A 6,000-nucleotide genomic window follows, 5' to 3' on the forward strand; every position below is an offset into this window, starting at 1 on the left:
CGAATGGTTTTATAAAAAACTCTGGCAAAATCTTTGCTGATGGACCAAATATTTTCCACCAAATAAAAAACCAATTTGGAATAGGATAATGGAAAACATTTTCACAAATCTTAAGAAACCATGTATGTTTCCTTTTTTCATTTCCATATAATAAAGTTTTATTAAAACTTTCAATATAATCCCAGAAATTGAATTTAAAACTGGTTTTATGATTTTCTGAGTAAAACTCTTTTTCAACTAATGGAGATATACCCCATTCTTCAATAGATATAATCTTTTTGATAATAAACTTAGAGAAGTTATAACTTCCTTTTTGTTGAGTATTACTGAAAAAGTGAGTAATATCAACACTTTTAGTAGATATGAGAAGATTCTCATAATATCCTCTTTGCTTATAAGCTCCATATACATATGATGTATTGGTAAAATATCTTTCCTTAATAATCCAAGGAGTTTTTTCCCATTGGATATCTTTTTCTTCTATAAGAAGAATTAATTCTTTATGTTTTGACTCTGTATAAAGAGCTGTATCATTATCATCTTCTTTGATGATATTAGCATATGATGCTGAAGACTGAGAATCAGAATTATTTTTCTGCTTTTGTTTCAAGAATTCTTGAAATTCATTGTATAACTCATTCTGCTCAGTATTACTGGCTGATGACGAATTAGATAAATTCTGGGCTATTAGCCTCTGTTTACCATGTTGAGCAATAATATTAGGGGGTTTTCCCCTGCCACCTCGCCCTCTATAAGAGGACTCTCCTCTACCTCGAGAGTACATATCTGTAGATGAAAACATTAAGATAAATATTCTCGAGTTAAGAAATCTGGTAGATGATTATCTTCACCTTTTTTATAAATGATCTCAAAATCAAAAGGAGCTAAATGAGCCTGCCATCTAGCAAACATTTGCTTAGACACATCATGTTTAAAATCTTTATTAAACATAAACTTTGCAGATTTGCAATCAGTTTTTATAATAAACTTTTGATTATATAAATCATCTTGAAATTTTAAAATACATCTAACAATAGCTAAGATTTCTTTTGCTACTGTGGAGTAATTTTTCTGAGCATTATTCCACTTCCCAGAATAAAATCTTATAATATATTCTTGTTTTGTTTGAGGATCTTTTTGTTTTAAAATTCCTCCAAAACCTATATCTGAGGTATCAGTTTCTACAATTTTATCCCATAAAGGATTTGCCAGCATAAGACAAGGAAGATTTTTAACTTTATTTTTAATAATTTGAACAGCTTTAGTATGCTTATCTGTCCATGGTAAAGGATTTTTCTTCTGTCTATCATATAAGATAGCAGAATCTTTAGTAAGATTTTGAATATAAGGAGAAATATAATTTAAACTTCCTAAGAATCTTTGTAACTGAGTTTTATCAGTTATTATATCTGGAAATTTTGAACCAAATTCAATACTCCTTTGGATAGGAATTATTTTCCCTTTTTAAATCATGTGACCAAGAAATCTAATATTAGTTTGAAATAAAATCATTTTAGATTTTGAAATAACAAGACCATTTTGAATAACTATATTTTTAAACATTTCTAAATGTTTAAAATGTGTTTCAATATCATTTGAAAATACTAAGATATCATCTATATAAACAATTATAAAATTGCTATAGTTATAAAAAATATCATTCATTATTTGTTGAAATTCTGAAGGGGCATTTTTAAGGCCAAATGGCATTACTGTCCATTCATAATGTCCTATAGGAACATTAAAAGCAGTTTTATACCTATCAGATTCTTTTACCTGAATCTGCCAAAATCCTGATTTTAAATCAAATTTTGAAAATATAATTGCATGAACTAATCTATCTAATAAATCTTTTTTATTAGGAATAGGATGCCTAATCCATTTTAAAACCTTATTAAGAGGTTTATAATTTATTACTAATCTAGGAACACCTCTTTCTTGTTCAGAATGTTTATTAACATAGAAAGCAGTACATGACCAAGGAGATTGAGAAGGTTTTATTAAACCTTTGTCTAACAAAGAATGAATTTCATTCTTACATAATTCTAAATATTCAGAATTCATTTGACAAGGACGAGCCTTGGTTGGAATATTTCTCTCATCAAAATTCTCTTCATATGGAAGAGAAATAATATGCTTCTTTCTATTCCAAAAAGCATTTGGAAGATCATTACATATTTCTAATGAAAATTTATTATAAATAATTTTTATTTTTTCCTGTAATTTAGGATTCTGTAATTTTTCATCAATTGTAAGAAATTTTATTTCTTCTTTTAAAGAGTTTATTTGAAAGGTTTTTCTTTCAATCTGTTCTTGAAGTTCATTTAAGATTCTATGAACAGGTTTAGTTATAAACTGAAAAGAAATAGGATTACCTTGATAAGTTCCTTATTATACCTTTATCATCAACATGAGTTAAAGGATAAATTTGATATATAAAAGGAAGACCAAGTATAAGTTGGCTAGAAATGTCTTTTGCTAATAAAAAACTGGTTTGAATACAGTTTTTATCTTTGCAAATATAAGCTTTAGGTAATTTATAATTTATTTCTAAAGGTTCTCCTCCTGCATGAGAGAGAGAATGAGTAGTTTTATGAAAATATTTTGTAGGAATTAATCCTTCCTGTATTACGTTTAAATCTGCACCACTATCTATCATAGCAATGAAATTCTTTTTATAAGAATTATCAATTAATAAAGTAATATTAGTATACCATTTTTGAGATATAATCATACTCAAAACAGATAAATGTTTCTGATTATTATTAGGAAATGAAATATCTTGAATATTTTCAAAACTTTCAGAAATTGAATTATTATTATTTTCAATAACTGAAATACGATAATTTAAACTATTATTATTATCATGTAAAATTTTATTTGTTGTTTAAGATTATCAATCTCTTTAACTAAATCCTGTATAGTAACTGGATTTTGTTGACTATATTTTTTCTGTAAAAGATTTTTTACTTCTTTCATAGAATAAGCTTGTTCTTGTTTAACAAGAATGTTATTATCATTGTTACTGGTTGAAGCAGTATTCTCCATTTGATCTATGATAGTGGATTTTAATATTGGATCCTTAATCATTTTAAGGAATTCAAAAATATTATTGTTAGTTAAAACATTAATATTTAAATCTTGAAATTGAGACATAAGTTTATAAAACTCATCATTTTTATTATTATTATCCTCTATAGGATTTATACAAGCTTTTCCTTGTATACAATTATTGCATTCTTCTAAATCAGAAATATCTGATTCATTATCCATAATTTCTTCTGAATTATAAGATTCTGAAGAATTCTCAGTTTCACTATCAGAATTATTATTAGAATCCATTATTATTTTAAATAATGTTTCTTTTAGATTATCATCTATTTCTAAATTATTAATTTTGTTTTTAGCCCAACATTGATTAGCATAATGTCCTGGCTTTTTACATTTTCTACAAATTATTAATTTATTTTTGTATTTGTCTTTTTTCCTATCAGCTTTAGCTGATTCACGAATTTCTTTTCTTTTCTTTTTTCTTTCTTTTTGTCTTTCAGACAAATGTCTTTTCTTATAAATCTTATCATCCTTATCTTTAATTTTCTTCTTACCTTTATTAGGTAAGTCCATACCAAATTGATCACAAAATTTACCTAACTGTTTTTTCTCTAGTAAATTCTGTCTTTTAATTTGATTATTTAATTTTAATTCATTACAGAGAGCTAAACCCTCTTGAATACAAGTATTAATCAAATTACCATAAGTATAATTATCATAAGAGATATTTATATCATCTTTTCTTAATACTTTTCTAACCCTTTCAGCAAATAAGAAAGGTAAGCCATCTATGAATTTAGCTTTCCACATACTATTATTACAGTCTGGAATCTCATAAATTCGAGATAAGAAAGTATCTTTATACCATCTAAAATCAGTAAGTGTTTTACACTTTAGATTACTTAATAAAGTTCTAATTTGTTCACTATTATCAGTGAATTTTCCTGTGAAATGTTCAATCATAGTTAGTATTAATGTATATACTACATTTTCTAATTGAATATTATTTTCCATTTTTATGGAATTAAAGATTTCATCTTTTTGAGAATAATGTAAATAATTATCCCACCAACCTTTAAGTTGGCCAGTAAATCCTGCTGTTATCATTTTAGCAATATTTTTATCAGTATTACCTGATGATTTACACACAGTACTATACATTAGCATTCTGTGAGCAGTATTATAAATTTGCCTATCACTATAACCATCAATATTCCATTCATAAATATTTTTCCCATTATAGCTATTAGAATAAATATATTCATTTTCTTCAATGAGAACATCCATGGGAGTAGGTTTATTATAGTAATATTTGGATGTAGTAGGTCTATCAGCCCATTTGATTTTATTAATTTCATTATCAGAATGATTATTAATCTTATCTAATTCTTCAAATTCTTCATTAAGAGTATTTAAATTAAGATTTCTAAATTTTTCTTCTAATAATTTTTCTATATCAGAAACAGAAGATTTAAATTTAAAATCCTTTATATCAGGAGGGGATTGAATGGATGAGGTAGCAACAGAAACAATATTATTATCTGGTTCTTCAATATGAACATCTGGTTTAATTTTATTAATAGCTAAAATAATTTTATCAATACGATCTTTAAGAGAATTTATTTCTTCTCCTATAATCGTGAGATATAAATTTGTATAATTCTGTTTTTCTATTATCTGATTAATATGTTTAACAGTAATTTGTAACATATCATTCTCAAATAATTTTGAAAAAGCAGTAAAATTTAAAATTTTATTATTCTTTTCTATAATAAATGATTGTTGAGGAGGATAAACAGATTTTTGAATCTGTCCTGAAGAAAGTTTATAATTTCTTTCAAGAATAGAAATATAATCTATAATAAATGTTTTAAAAAACCAAGGAACAAAATGTATCAATTTATTCTAGTTTTCACAATATTTATAAAATGTTGAGACAATATATTCAAACTCTTCTTCAGAAAAACTTTTAAAGTACCAATTTCTGAAAGATTCCCATTTGGGTAGATAAAATTCTGCATTGATCTTTGCTCTAGCAGAAGATCCTTTAGTAAAATCAATTTTAGATTTACTATCCATTAAATACTGAAATTCATTTCTGAAACTGTATCAGTTTCTCTAACTTTTTGAAAGTTACTTTTATGAACAATATTGTTTTGATTTATGATTAAATCATCTACTGTATTAGTAGATTCTAATTCTTCTCTAACTTGAGAAGTAGAAGCTCTAGAAGTTTGTGGTATATCTACCATATAATCTAGAGGAGAAATAAAAGAGTGACTAGATCTTGATCTAGCATAAACAGAAGAGGGTAATAATCTTCTTTGTTCATTATTAAACTGTATTTGAACAGATCCTTCATTAGTTTGTATGACTTGTTCTAAATCTCTATTTATTATAGGATTTCTAGGAACAGCTTGTTCAATTATCCAGTTTTCTGGAAATTCTATTTCTTCCCATTTTATAGATCTACGAGTTGTAATATTAGATCTATTAAAATTAGTTTCTATTAGAATAGTTTCATTTAATTTTTTATCTATTTTTTTTACACATAGGATTTAGTGTAAATAATGGTTTATAATAAATACGATAACAGATACATATTACTTCTGTTCCAGGAGTATAATTATAACCATGAGTTTTAACATTTAATGTTAAAGCGTCTAATATATTTGGATCAAACAAAGATAAAGATAAATTTGGATAAACATCAAAATAAACTGGACCATGAGCCAGACTAGATTGAATTATTCCCATAAGGGATTGTTTCCAATTTAAATTTCTTCCATCTCTTAAAGCTGCTATGAAGCTTTCTGGTAAACCTTCTAATGTTAAAGGTCTAAAAGCAATTTGAATTAATCCTATATGAATAAATTTATAATTTTTCATATAAGGCATAATATCTTTATTATTTAATAATCTTATTACCATTTCATTATTATGAAGAGG

This window comes from Primulina eburnea, chromosome 1, assembly GCF_022965805.1.
Source record: "Primulina eburnea isolate SZY01 chromosome 1, ASM2296580v1, whole genome shotgun sequence".
Lineage (NCBI taxonomy): Eukaryota > Viridiplantae > Streptophyta > Magnoliopsida > Lamiales > Gesneriaceae > Primulina > Primulina eburnea.